We start from the raw sequence: 16,428 nt of genomic DNA on the forward strand, positions 1-16,428 counted from the left end.
TATCTTGAAGTACAACACGTCTGTGATAGAATACAATCCATATACCTACAACGAAGAGTAGTTAATGCCACTATAATTAAGATTTATCCACCAACCACTAATGTCAATGTAGTTGTAGTCAAGTGCTGTCCAGTAGGTTTCGACTCATGGCAACCCTGTATAGAATTTCAGAGGAGTGGCTGGTGAGTTTGAGCCACCGTCCTTGTGGTTCAAACTGACCTTGCAGTCCAGTCCAGTTCTTATCCTATAATACACACCAGGACTCCATTGATGATAATGAAATTGAAGAATTATACCATCTTCTTTAGTCTAAAATTAATAAAACATGCAATCAAGATGCACTAATAATTACTGGTGACAGGAATGTGATCATTGGAAATAAAGAAGAAGGATCAGTAGTTGAAAAGTATGGTGGTCTTTGTGATAAAAATGATGCTAGTGATCACATGATAGAGCTTTGCAAAACGAATGACTTATTCATTACAAATATCATTTTAAACAACATAAAAGGCAACTATATATATGAATTTCACCAAATGGAATACACAGGAATCAAATTTACTACATCTATGGGAAGAGAAAATGGAGAAGTTCAATATCATAAACCAAAGCAAGGCCGACTCTGTAACATATCACCAATTGTACATATGCAAGTCAGGCTGAAGCTGAAGAAAATTAAAACAAGCCCATAAGAGTCAAATATGAAGTTGATTATATGGCACCTGAATTCAGAGACCATCTCCAGAATAGATTTGATACATTAGAGACCAAAGACAAGAAGAGTTTTGAGGTGACATCAACATCATACACAAAGACAGCAAAAAAGGTCACTTAAATAATAAGAAAGAAACAAAAGACAAAAATGGATATCAGAAGAGTTTCCTAAACTGACTCATGAGCAGAGAGAAGCTAAAGAAACTCAAGGAAATGAGGAAGTAAAAGTGCTAAACAGAAATTTTGAAAGGAGATAACATAGTCTACAAAGCCAATATTCTTTATCCTACATGGGTGAGTAGCATCTGGGATCTTGAAAGTTCAAGAACTTATGTCTAAGGTGCAGCTATTGGTCTTGCCATGTGAAGAAGAAAGAAGAGTATTAAGAATTAAAGATTCTTGAAATCATATAATCCAAAGGACTAATGGAACATGTGAATGTCAGTCTCCATGACTCTGATACTGGAAGAAATACAGATACCACTACTAACTGCTCTAAAAGGGTTTACTTAGAGGGTCCTGGGTAGAGTGGGAGAAGATGTGCAACAAAACTAAAAATTATTTTTTTTTTAAAAGAAAAATGACCAGGTTTAGTTGTCAGAAAAAGACTGGAGAAGCATGAGACTGGCCCTCAACCGCCCTTTAGGACTGGAAAGAAATGCACTCTTCTGGCCCAATTTTCAGCCAAGCGGTAGTTAGGTTTATAGGGACAGACAGCATCATTAGTAAGGTATGCTCACCATAGAATTGCCCATCATCCAAAATCAGAAGGGTAATATTTTCCTAAGGACAAAGTTGAGGAGGGATGGGAAGGTGAGTGGAATGGAAATAGGAACCTAGCGAGGAAGCAGGCTAACTTTTGTTGCATGGAGGGTACTTTAATCATTGAGATGAAACAGAATGTACGAATATAAAGTTAATGATCTTGTCTGTAAATCTTGATTCAATTAACAATAGAAAGGTAGTAAATAAGTAAGACGATTGGCTAAAAAAAAAAACAGTTAAAATATGGAGACAACCTAAATGCCCATCAATGGAAGAATCAATAAACAAATGTTGGTATATACATCCAATGTAATACTATACAACATTGAAGAATAGTGATGAATCTATGAAACACCACAGAAGTCATTATAATGAATACAATTAGTCGATCACAAAAGGACTAATATTATATGAGACCACTATTGCAATAAATCAAGAAAAGTTTTTTACACTAAAAGAAACAGTCTTTGATTATTACTAGGAATGGGAGAGAAAGGATAACAATTCACTGGCTAGGGCACAGACCTGTGTTAATTTGGGTGAAGGGGAAGCAAATATAAAAGGGAAGTAGGGAAAAGAAAGATGACTACAGGAGTGAAAGAGTTAAAGAGTTAAAGTTATATACACAAATCTATGAGTATACGTACGTACATGGACAAGCTAAATGGGTGTAGGAGAAAGGGTTGGAGTACCTGTACAAATATATGATAGTTTGACAGAGAATATTTGTACATGGGCATTTACCTTTGCTGCAAACTTATTCATGAATGTGCTGGAGCATACAAGGGACAAAAATATGAAAACTTCTTTTCCATTACCAAACATGGTTTGGGGGGTACCATTATCAGTTGGCATATCATTTTATACAAAGATAATGTTCTGCATACTATTTTGGTGAGTAGTACCTGGCATATTAGAAGTTCATTAGAAATCATCTATGGCTCAACTATTGAGTTCTCCCTGTCCAGATGTAAAAAGAGTGTTGAAAATTGAAAATGCTTGGAAAAAATTAATTCAATGGATCGCATGAACATCAGTCACCATGGCAATGAGACCAGAAGTACTAGATGGTCCAAGCCTACCACAACCAACTGTTCTGAAAAGAATCACATTAGTAAGTGCTGGATAGAGTGGGAAAAAACATGGAACAAACAAAACTCAAAATCATAAAAGAGAAAAGGCTTCCTGTCAGATAAAGACTGATGGAACCCCAAGACTATGACCTTTGGCCACCCTTCAGGTATGGAACTAAACTTGCCCATGTGGTGCAGTTTGAAGCCAAGCAACAGGTAGGTACCTGGGCGGACAACCACACTAGTGAAGTATGCACACCATAGAATGGTCAACCATTGGAGATCAAAAAAGACATCATTTACCATAAGACCAAATTCAGAAGAGTTGGGAAAGAAGGAAAATGGAAACAAGAAATACAAGGCGGAAATGGGATAGGTTATTTTACACTGAGGGGATTCAATCATTGAGATAAAATGAAGTGTATATAATTTGTTGAATGTAAAACTGATGATCTATTTGTAAACGTTCACTTAATTCACAATAAAAAGTGAAATGGAAATACCTTTCTAAAAAAGTACTTCACCCCAGAATTTCTCATTATATGAATTTGGATATAAATATAATAAGGAGGATTTAAAAAAAAATTGTGGAAGCTTTAATTCTATATTGCAAAGCACTCTTGGTGTGTCACTGTGGGTTAATGTGCTGGACTGCAAAGTTGGTTTGAACTGCAAGGTTAGTGGTTTAAACTCACCAGCTGCTCCTCAGAAATCCTATACAGGTTCAATAAGCATCAGAACTAAGTTGACAGTGTGAAACAATAGAGTTCTTTGAAAACTCAGAATTTCTAAAGCCCACACAGCTCCCCTGGCCTTGAGGCAGATAGGGCAGAAACAAGCCTCACATACATAGCTCCCCGCCTCAGGGGAGATACAACAGACACAAGCCTCACAGATGGTGTTTATTGTGTGATTATGAACCACCCCCTAGGCATTCCTTAAAGTAATTAACTATGTTCCTCAAAGACCCTGGCACCAATGTGACTGATTTGCAGCCTTGTTAGTCTGCCTATGTAAACTGATATATAGTTTTATTATTCTACCTGTGTAAACTGATTTGTAGCCTTGTTGCCATGACCTTGTTAACTGTTGTCCAGTCTCCCTACTAGCAAACTAACTTACTACTTTTGCTTCTGTACTCCCTACTTCAGCAAATTTCTTTAGATAAACCCCTATACCCTGAACCAGGAATGTAGCCTATATAAACTAGCAGCCAGCTCCTTGTGACGTGGCAGATTTAGGAGAAGCTATTGTCTACCTGCTGTCTGGCTATAGCTGTCTGTTGTGCCAATAAAATTCTCTAAATTGGACAGTATAGTGGTCATCATCTTTCTTTGGGACTTGAACCCGTAACATCAACATGTAGCAAAAACAACAACATAGAAATGCAGGAAATTAATATCCTTACTAATAACTGCTATATTGTTGTTGTTGTTAAGTGCTATCAGATCAATTCTGATCTATAGTGACCCTGTATATGGTTTCCAGGGAGCAGCTGGTGAGCTTGAACCACCAACCTTGAAGTTCAAAGGACTTTGCAGTCAAACATATTAGCCCACAGCACCACACCAAGACTCCTATATACATCCTCCCAATCATAGATGTTTAAAAGGGGCAGAGAGCCTCTAATGCTAGGGGGAAAAAATCTAGTCACACATCACACTCATGCTTAGAATGCTGAAAAACTGGTGGAAGGGAAGCAGTTTCTGTATTCTTGATTCACTTGTCCTAAGCTAGAGGATGGATTCCAACAGACTATGGGATGGAAGGAATAAAAGCCAAAAGTTAAGGATTTTGTTTCTCAGAAAAGCCAACTAATTAGTGTTTAAATTGCTTCTGAGACAGAGCATACACTTATTTTGGACCAATAGAGTCAGGTGAGAATGCCAGTACATATTGCTGTCTGTCAGCCAGACCACTAGGACTTATGTTTCTCAATGCACAGTATTTATTTTTCTTAAGCAGTAAATTCACCCTAACAGACAAACTACAGACAGAAAGCAACCCTCGACTGTGCCTTCAGTAGTAACACTGGACAGAAAATTTTCTTGCCCAATAAATATTTGCCCCAGTTGTGTCATTAAGCATAGAGGTGAGGATAAAACTTTCCTCTAAATTATGTTATTTACAATTGTGTTCCTATTTATTAATACTAAAAGTAGTGAAGGGTTATATGACCCACTGTTTATTTGCATTTCTCTTCTTAGTAAATGCAAATATGTCTTATTTAAGTTCAAATGAATTCACTTACCCAGAGTTGCTAGGATGGAGTGGAGAATGTAACCACCATTTCTTGAGAACCTAGTGTGCAACTGTCTTGCTGGGAATGGATACACATTAGAGGACAGTGGAAGGAGAGACAAGTTTTAACCTGGATTTGGATCTTTGGTCATGCAAGCTGCAGGATTTCTAGCTCTGTGTTCACATTCTTAGTGCCTCAGTCTTTTTCCTTCACTTGTAAACGGAAATTAAAATGCAATCTACCTTACAAGATATTTGAGACATGAACATGTAATCACTTATCACTATTGTGGCACAGAGATTTCAGATATTGTTTATTTGTATACATGATCTCAGGTTACTTCAAAAGAGGTCTGTACATTCAGTTTCTCCTTCTCTTTTAAAGAAAACAAAAGTAAAACAAAGAAGTTAAGAAATGTAACCAAGTGAGTAATATGGTATGATCTGGACCAGGGTTTTGCTGGATTTCATGTATCTTTACATTATATTATCCAACTATAGAATAACATTATCATATTATATATGGTTCAATTACAGAAAGAAAGCAAAAGGTCAATAAGAAGAGAGAAAAGAAGGAAAAGACAAAAAACGAATGTCAGAAGAGACTCTAAAATTTGAACAACATCTGGGAATTAAAGGAATACAAATTAAAATATTTTAACATACTGTTGCAACACTGGAGGCACTCACTTATCTATGCAAGAAATTTGGAAGACAGCTATCTAGCCAACTGATTTGAAGAGATCCATATTTGTGGTCATTCTAAAGAAAAATGACCCAACAGAATGTGGATGAAATCATTAATTTCACATGCAAGTAAAATTTTTCTGAGACTAATTCAAAAATGGTTGCAACCATACATTGACAGGAAACTCCCAGAGGTTCAAGCTGGATTAAAATGAGGAAGCAGAATTAGGGATATCATATCTGATGTTAGATGGATATTGGCTGAAAACAAATACCAGAAAGATGTTTACCTGTGCTTTCTTGACTATGCAAAGGCTTTTGACTGTGTGGATCATGACAAGCTATGAACAACACTGCAGAGAATGAGTATTCTAGAACACTTAATTATACTCATGAGGAACCTATACATAGACCAAGAGACAGATGTTTGGATAGAACAAGAGAATGCTGAATGGTTTAAAATTAGGAAAGGTGTATGCCTGGGTTGTATTCTTTCACCATACTTTTTCTATGGGTCGGAATCAACTCGACAGCACTCAACAACAATAACAACAACAATTCTATCTGAAAATTGAGCAAATAACCTGAGAATCTAGATTATATGAAGAAGAACGTGGCATTCGGATTCGAGGAAGACTTATTAACAACCTGCAATGTGCAGATGATACAACTTTGCTTGCTGGAAGTGAAGATGACTTAAAATCCTCGTGAAAATTGAAATTCACACCCTTTGGTGTGGGCCGTACCTCAATTTAAAGGAAACAAAAATCCACACCACTGGACCAATGAACAGCGACATGAAAAATGGAAAAAAGATTGAAGTTGTCATAGACTTCATTTTGCTTGTATCAAAATGCTTGGATCAACACTCATGGAAGAAGCAATCAAGAAATCAAACAACATATTGCATTAGGCAAATCTGCTGCACTACGCCTCTTTAATGGGTTCAAGAGCAAAGATGTCAGTTAAGGTGGGCCTAACACAAGTCATGGTATTTTCAATAGCTTCATATGCATGTGAAAGTTGGAAAGTAAAGAAAGAAGACCATATAGAATTTATGCATTTATTTGAATTAAGATCAGGGACTGCTAGCAGAACAAACAAATCTATGGTGGAAGAAGTACAGTCATAATGCTCCTTAGAATACGGGACGTCAAGACTTCGTCTCTCATACTTCGGACATGTTATCAGAAGGGATCAATCCTTGAAGGGCATTTAACGTGGAAGGTCAGAGAAAAAGAGGAAGACCCCCAATGAGATGGATTAGTACATTGGTAGTAGCAGCAATTGCCTCAAGCTTAACAATTGTGAGGATGTCACAGGACCAGACAGTACTTTCTTCTGTGATACATAAAGTCAGTATGGGTCAGAACCTACTTGATGGTACCTAGCAAGAAACAGCAACATGTTATATATTATATATAACATGCAGGACATATATTATGTATTTTCCTGCCCTTTTTTATTTTCTCTTTCTTTTAAAATACAAAATTTGTTTATTTTCCTTAAAGTGTAAAGTGACTTTCAAGTAAAATGGTAATTTATCTTCTAATCACATTTTTGTTTTTTTAAGAAAAATTCAAATTACTCTTACATTCAGTTTATGTGTTTAGATATTGTATGGACAAACTGTATTGCAAAAATCAAAAGGTGAATCTTTGAAAGAAAATTATAAATATGCAGCAAATTAATAGAATATTCACATATTTTGAAAATGCTATGTAGATTAATTTTTGAGAAACTGCTATAATATCTTTAAATTTAATTATTAACATAAAATTTATTATTGATTTTTCTTATTTTCTGCATTGAAAAAATATAGCCAAGTTCTGAATATAAATTGCTTATCAAATACAAGGAGAATGTGGACTAAATAAATCAAATTCACTAAAGAAATGACTTGCATACTGCATTTTATAAATGAGAAATTAGCCTAAATTGTTCTAAAATATACAGTATGTCTATATGCTTCCTTAATTGGTAAAAATAATTGTGATTTATCTGATAACTTCATTTCAAAACATTTATAATGAACATGCTCTTTCCTTTTTGAGATTTGACTGCAAATAGAGTGTGATCATATCAATTTTATTTAATAACCACAATGTACTTGAGAGAGAAAAATGTAAATGAATTGTATGTGGAATGCTGCCATATTTTGATTATGTAAATTAAAATTTTGATGTAGAGTTATTTAGCAATTTTCTTGAGCACTAATGTTTAACAGAGTAAGGCTAATTTTCTATTCCTTGCTTGATTAATCAATGATACTACTATAGAATTCTTAAAAAGCTTTTACTTAAATTTTAATGAAGCCAGCTATTCCCCCTGAATAGTTATTGGCAAGGTAAATAGAATAACTAACTACTTAAAACAGGTCATTTCTCATGCACACTCACTAAAGTTAATAGATACCCAACCATCTTCTGAAAGTAGAGTGGGAAGATAGGTCAAAATGTAAAAATCACTAATGATAGTGATCAAAATGAAAAACCAGAATTACAGATTTGTAAACTGCCATGCTCTGTGTAAAGGCAGTTAGAGAAAACATAATTTGGTTTGCTTTCTAGAAAACTATCACCATTTGCTGTCTAGTCAACTTCATCTCATGATGACCCCATGTATGTCAGAGTAGAACTGTGCCCATCATGCTTTCAATGGCTGATTTTTTTCCTCCAAAGTAAATTACAAGGTCTTTTCTCTATGTTAAATTGAACCTTCAACCTTTCATTGAGCAGCAGAATACATTAACTATTTGCACTACAATTTCTAGCAAATTCCATTTCATAGCAATAATTGGCTCAAATCATAATTTTGTTTTAAAAAGAAATTAGATAAGAACTTGTAGTATCTAACTAACTTTTATCTTGCCACTATTTATTGTGAGTTGAAGCTCCATAACACAGGCAAAACTCAAGCAAGTTTTAGTACACACTCATTGAATTAAGGAGCTCTGGTAGCGTAGTGGTTACGAATCGGGCTGCAAACCCTAACATCAGTAGTTTGAAGCTACCAGCCGCTCCGAGGGAGAAAGATAAAGCTTTCTGCTCCGGTAAAGATTTACAGCCTCGGAAACCCTGTACAGGGTCACTATGAGTCGGATTTGACTCGACGGCACTTAAAAACAACATTGAATTTTGGCCTAGATCTTATTTTATTTGACCAACACAATGGACAAATGCCTATGCAAATTATTGCTAAATTATTGTATTACTATTGTTGTTGTTTGTTGTTAAGTGCTATCCAGTGGGTTCTGTCTCAACGACCCTGTATAGGTTTTACAAGGAGCTGCTGGTGAGTTTGAACCACCAACTATGTGGTTCAGTAGACCTTTGGGGTTCAGGGCTTTATCCCACAGACCCACACCAGGACTAGTACATTACAATGCAACATAACAAATTGATTAACAAAACACCTTTGGTATATAAGATATTATGTCTTACCATGTGATTTAAACATTTAGTGTTTATTTAATTGGAAAGACTTAGAATGGAGTTCTAATGTGGTGCTGTGGGATAAAGCACTGGATCATAAAGTTGATTTGAAACACAAGGTCAATGGTTCAAATTCACCAGCCACTCCTTGGAAACCCTATACAGAGTTGCTGTGAGTTGGAACTGACTCGACAGCAATTAACAACAAGAACAATAAAACTTCATAAAATATAAAGGCTATTCTAAAGAGAAAGTATACTTTCTCATCATTATAAATCATAAAGCTTTTCATTAAAAAGTTAGCCCACAATGTTGCATTCATTCACTTTTAATTCAAATTTTTTCAAATTACATTATGTTATATAAATTATTAGATTATTTATAAATTAATAGCAAAATTTAATGCCACCAGAGCCTAACAAAATTATAGATGCATTCACCCTTTGTGGATACATGAGATTATTCATTGTATCATTATTTATTACAACAAAAGATTGGAGACGATGTCTATCACAAGGTAATGATTGAACATGACTATTTAATATACACTAAATAAATTATACACAGTCCTGGTGTGGCACTGAGGATTAATGTGCTGGACTATAAAGTCGGTTTGAACTGCAAGGTCATCAGATCAAGCTCACCAGTCACTTCTCAGTAACCCTATACAGTGTCGCTATGAGTTGGAATCTGCTTGATGGCAGTTAACAAAAACAACACTAAACAAAACAGATCTATATGTTATTAGGGAGCAATCTCTAAAATATAATTTTCAGTTAAAATAAAAGCAAGAAACTTAGTTCATATAGGAGTTACAGTTTTTAAAGAAAAATTTAATTATATAAGGGGGCTTCAAAAAGTACTTGGAAAAATGGAATTAAAATGGAATGGAATTTTCCCACAAACTTCTTGAAGCCCCCTGATATAAGTTAGTTACAAAAAAGTATAAACAAGATACTAAAGCAGTCACATATAGCAGGCAGGAAGAAGAGTGTGGAAGAAATAAGAATGGAAAAGTGACTTCTCAATATAAGATTTTATATAATTTTTACTTTGAGTTATGTTTTTGTTTACCTTCTCAAAAGTAAAATTTTTTAAAAATCAAATATTTAAAATGTAATTGCATATTCAATTTCTATCATTTAATGTGATGATATCAGTCATCACAGATGCGAACTCTATCTTTGATTTAATAACTGAGTATCAGTGTCCTCGGATATATTGTTTCATGGTAATAAATCACTTCTGGGACAGTATGAATTCTAATTTTCAAGAGAACCTAAGGCCTATTACTGAAGTAAATCTTGCCATCTATAAGTACTCATGAACTGTGCTTTTGATGAAATGCTAACTTGTTTATACCTTCTGACTCTGTTTTGATTTCTTCATGTAAAGCTATCTCATGAATTTTTACCTGACAGGAATGACAGAAATGGTTTTGATATTATTTTTTTATACTCTGAATATCAATAAGTAATGACTGAGCATAAAATCAGGAAAAAAATATTTGAATATTTATAATTTGTAGTTGAAACTTCCATGAATATTCTGGTATAAATAAATAAGAGAGATATAATGTATTTTTAAAAGGTTCTTTGAAATTATAACACAGTAACTTTAAAAAGGAAAAAAAGATCAACTCTTAAAAACAATAGAAATGATATTGATTTTCTATAATTCAGTTTGTAAGGTAATCTAAAATAGATTATACCTAGTTTGGTGTTACTTTTTATTTCTAATAACTTAGTTCATCCATCAACAAGAATAATACAAAGTTTGTAAAGCTCCCAAACCCACTGCTATCTAGCTGATTTCAATTCAAGCAGGACACAGTAGAAGTGCTACATGGGGGTTTTGAGGCCTTATATTTTTTAAGGGCAGACAGCCTCATCTTTTTCTCATGAAGGCAGTGGTGAGTTTGAACTGCCAACCCTGCACTATCAGCCTAACACTTATCACACTATGCCACCAGGACTCCCTTGTAAAGTTCCACATAATGACAAAAATTATATTTCTGGTATCATATCTTACATGTATATTGCCTTCCTAGCATTAAGAGTGCAAAATATATAGTATTCAATTTCACAAATAAATCATTTTTCTATGAGTAAAGATGAACTTTTGTGAAAAGTATCAGGAGAGTGAAAGATTTGTACTATCACTCAGATGTTGATAACTTAATAACATTCTGTAAACATGACTCTAAACAAACATTATAGAGATCATTACTTATATTTATTCAGGAAGATTCAAGACCAAGAGATAATTAACTTGATTCTATAGTTGGAAAGAAATGGAAAGGTGAACATGAGCCAGCTAGAAGTAATAGAGTAAGAACTAAAACAAAACAGGACCATTATTGATGTTAAAGGTAACTCAGTAGTTTGAAGTTCTGGACTTTTAAAAGTAGATGGTTTTCTATTTGAAGACCTTTGATGATACTTAGAATATGTTAAGACTTGCTGATTTTTCCAGAATACCCAGTCTAAAGCATAATTTCAAGTGCATTCATACTTTTTTAAGCAGGAAGTTTATTTTTACATATTATGTATGCATAAATATATATGTAATTGTGTACACATAAATGTGAACATATCAGACATGGTTTTTAAAATATTATAGTTTAAAAAATGTTCTCTTTTTGTGAAACTTCCTATTCAAGAAAGGAATTCTGATTCATTCTGCTTTTTTGAGTGTTTCAGAACATTAGGATTTGGCATAACAAAATATCTTCCACTTGCTGAAAAGTATTCTGCCTTTAGCAATCATTCAGTGCACTTTCTCAAAATAGGGGTTTCTCAGTGTTTTCTTTATAATTCAGTCATTATTTCTTTTAATTTTATGGAAATTAGAGATAATAACATTAATTCTTTTCTAAAATAATCTTTAAATTTATGATAAATTAATATTTACCTATCAAATGGTTTGTTTTATAAAAATGTTCTAATATATATACAGATTTAGCCTATGTTAATATTCATAATTGATATTAATAACTGAATAAACTAGTGCAGAAAAATATCATTCTATTAAATAAGAACTCAGTATTATATTAAATTAGATTTTCTTCTCTAACAAAAAAATTCACATTAATTTTCATTCAACCATTTGTACTTATAATGAATTTTTAGCACAGTTTGCATATTATTACTTCTTTCTATTGCTATATTGAGAAAACATTTTTTATAAGTTTAATTTATAATAATAAAACACTGAACTGTGGTTCCCAATGTAAGAATGCTTCTGCTAGGGAACTTGGCCAGTGTCCCACTGAAATATTAACCATGGCTGCCACCTGAATACTCAGTCTCTATGTCAAGGAACATTCAGACAAGATGAGGATTTACCATTCTGAAGTGAATAACTTGGATACTTGGGCTATTATTATACAATGGTGGCATGTAAAAATATAGGTGGCCCTTAGGTGTTCAGCTTGGGTGCTATTCTTTACTCTTTAGGTTAATTTTTCCTGTAAGTAGATTAACAAAGTTATAGTGATTAACAGTGAGATTTCTCAGAGTTGATGATCAATAAGAATCGAATCTAAGCCAGCATCTTCATTCTTACTCCTTACCCCTTCTATACTTCAGGCACAGGAAACCTAAACCTAAATTATTACATTCCCATAATTCATTATAACTACAGTTCTGCATAGAGGTTAGGTTTCAACAGTGGCTGGAAGTTGTTACTGCTATTGTGAAAGTCTAGATAGAGGAATTTCAAGACAGAAGGGAAAAACAAGTTTTGCAAACTGCTTGCTATTAGCAGATTCATCTTACATCCTGTGCTTCATGTAATCCAGTATAAGAACTATGAATGTGTTAAAATAAGAACCCCAAATGTGAGTTGTTTGGGTGCTCTATATACAGGTTTCCCATATTACAATCTAAAAAGTTTATTTTATAGAATAATATGTGCATTTAAAAAGAGTATGTATTATTTTACAAATTTGCCTTATGCAAATGAAAGGCACTTTTTTTTTTCTTCCCATTTTTTTTTTCTCATTTCTTAAATTGGCAGAGAGAAACACTGTTATTGGTTTGGTCTGTATAAAACAGTGACAGGCATCTTTAGAATATAATGTCCATTTCCTGAACCTAGCTCTCCCTCATCACTAAACTCTACAAAAGTTTCTAGAAGTCTTGCTTTATGGAATTTTAAGAACCAAAATCAGTTTGTTCCTATTTTCTATGTAAAATAATCTATTTAGAGTAGATGCTTTTTGATATGCTAGGTTTTAGTGTATATGAATTTCCTGAAGAGCCTTATATTAAGATATTATGATATGTTATACTGTGGAGTCGGCTCTGACTCATAGCGACCCTGCACAGAGTTTCTGAGGCTGTAAATCTTTACAGGAGCAGAAAGCTCTTTCTGGAGCTTCTAGAAGAGCTCAAAAAAGCAAGGAAGTATCAGGGAACTGAACTAAGAGAGCTGAGCTGAGCTGCCAATGTTTTGTTGTTGTTGCTGTTATTTTTAAGTGCCTTGGACTCATAGTGACCCTGTATAGAGTTCCTGAGGAGCATCTGGTGAGTTTGAACCTCTGACATTGTGATTCAAATCAACCTTTTGGTTCAATGCATATCCTTCAGTGCCACACCAGGAGTCCAGGTGCTGTAAATTTAAACAATGAGACAAATTAAAAGAATCAGTCAAATGGTTAATCACTTACTGTGATAGGTGGTACTAATGGTTAAGTGCTCAGTGACTAACTAAAAGGTTGGGGTTTCTAATCTACACATAAATTACTCAGAAATCTTGAAGATCTACTTCTGAAAGGTCATACACTTTGAAAATGTTTCCAAGCTCAGTTCTACTTGGAACCACAGGGAATTGCCATAAATTGGAATTGGCTCCATGGGGAATGGTTTGATTTTGGTTGTCATAGTATAAGCAAGAGAAATTCAGGAACCTCACTCACCCATTTCATATTTTCTTAGGAACAGGGTCTCCCTGACAAAGTGCCCCACAAAAGTCACCTGCAATTTTATGGACCTCGAAGGAGGGAGAAGGGTAAAAGGGAAGGCTACTGGTGGAAATGTATTGAGTGTTGTGTTAGAGTGGAGAAAAGTATCTCCAAGTTTCCCCTTGCCACTCAACAAAGAGACTTCAGCACAGCTGCCTGAGGTAGGTAGGCTTCTGTCAAATGGGCCTGATAAAGAGGTCTCTATATGGAGGATGACTACCAGCCACTCCACGGCAGAAAGATGAGGCTTTCTACTCCCGTAAAGATTTACACCCTCAAAAACCCTGTACAGGGTCACTATGGGTCAGAACTGACTCAACGGCACTTAACAACAACAACAACAATATGGAGGATGCTGCACTAGGAATGTATATATTGAAGAAAGAGTATGGCTGGTAAGGGAACGCAGGAGGAAAAGGGGGAGGCTCAATCCTTGGCTGACTCCCTTTAGAATCTGTAAAGCAATGGCTATGACCTTCTGAGGCTTGGCAGGTAAATCCTTTGTAACTTCCCATAGTCAAGCCTTGAAAATCACACACAAAAAATGACCCTCCCTTAGAGCCTCTGGAGAGAACAAAGTTGGCTGACACCCTGAATTCATACTTTTAACTTAAGAACTTTGAAGGAATATAAGCCACTCAGTTTGTGAACCTTTGTTATAGCAAGCATAAGAAAGTAATACACCCAGTAATGATGGAGCCCTGTCATTGTGGAACCATGGTGGAAAGGTTTCTGAGACAGACTAGGAAGGAGGGGAAACTTTATGAGTAGCGGCACAACATTGTCTGATATAATGTCAGAAGATGAGTCCCTCAAGTTGGAAGGCATTCAAAATATGAATAGGAAAGAGCTGCCTACTCAAAATAGACTAGAACTTAATGATGTGGTGGTTGGAGTAAACCTTCCTGACTCTTCATTGCCTAATGGGACACAACTCAAAGCGAGAAGAAACCCCTGAAAACATCCATTAATAATTAGAATGTGGAATGTATGAAGTATGAATCTAGGAAAATCAGAAGTTGTAAAAAATGAAATGGAACAAATAAAGCTCAATATACTAGATAGGAATTGGAACTGATTCAAAGGCACCTAATGACAAAAACATGAAGTTACATGGTATATTCAGTATACTTCATCAATAGCATAAATCAAATGTATTGATTCTTCTCTGTCTCCTTTATTTGTTGTCCAGTTTCTGCAGGCATATGAAGTGATTGAAAATACTATAGATTGAGTCAGGTACACTATAGTCCACAAAATGACTTTTAAGCACTTTAAAGAGATCTTTTGCACCAGATTTGTCATTGATTATCTTGACAGTTGCTTCTATGAGCATTGATTATGGATCAAAGTTAAATGTAATCCTTGAAACGTTATTTTCCACTTATCGTTATATTGCTTATTAGCCCAGTCCAGAGGATTTTTGTTTTCTTTATGTTAAGGTGTAATCCAAACTGAAGGCTGTAGTCCTTGATATAAATGCATACAAATAGGATGTAAGGTAACTGACATTTGTTACACCACTACTAAAATCCAGGAGCTTTAAATGTGCATTTTATGCTTGCAAATTAAAACAGCTTAGTCTTTCTATAGGTCAGGTAAGTGCACCAGCCACTCCTTGGAAACCATATACAGGGTTTCTATGAGTAGGAATTGACTTGATGACACTTAACAACAACAACATAGATCCAGTATGTTGATTCGTTTGCCTAAGACCCCACAGTTAACAGCTCTCCAAACCAAGATTGTTCCCCTGTATTTTGTGAGTCCAAATCCTTGCTGTCTACAATGCCAAACAAAATACAAAATCCATAGCAAGCAAGACTAAATATTATCAGATGGAATGATCAGGGCTCAGATATATGTGTGAAAATTCTAAAATACATTGACATGGAGAGAATATATTGTATTTAGACAAACATAAAAAAAAAAAAAAGGATAAAATGTACTCAAAGATATTTCTAACTAAAGAAGTATAGTTTCCACTCACTGCTACTAACATCACCCCAGAACCCCAATCTCACACTATGACAGCTTACAGAAGAACACAATGGTTTGAGCACTTGTTGCCATGAGAACATCAATTACATTTGTTTGTTTCCTATTTCAAGCCACAGAGTTCTCACTTCTGTACTTTTAATAGTCACAAAAGGATAATCAGTCCTGTTCATCATTTATCTTTCCTTTGGCATACTTAAAAAAAAAAAAGAATTGGTCAGGATAATATTTTATAGGCTTGGTAAATCACTTATTTTTTAGCAATAAATTGTCCCTAGAGTATTAAGTGTTGCCATGGCAACATATCAACTTTTCCTGGAGCAAGGTAACTGGGGTGTTTTGAAAGAGTAAAATGAAAATAAATCTAATAAGAATAATTACAGGAGTTGTGCTGCCCAGACCCTGACAATACATTCAGAATGGCTAAAGGTAACCCAAAGAAACAAAAGGGCAAGATGTCTACATACACCTTCTTAGTGGAGACATTCAGAGAAGAACATAAGAAGAAAAACACAGAGGTCCCTGTCAATATTGCCGAATTTTCCAAGAA

The sequence above is a fragment of the Chrysochloris asiatica genome, unplaced genomic scaffold (genome assembly GCF_000296735.1).
Source record: "Chrysochloris asiatica unplaced genomic scaffold, ChrAsi1.0 scaffold00012, whole genome shotgun sequence".
Taxonomy (NCBI): Eukaryota; Metazoa; Chordata; class Mammalia; order Afrosoricida; family Chrysochloridae; genus Chrysochloris; species Chrysochloris asiatica.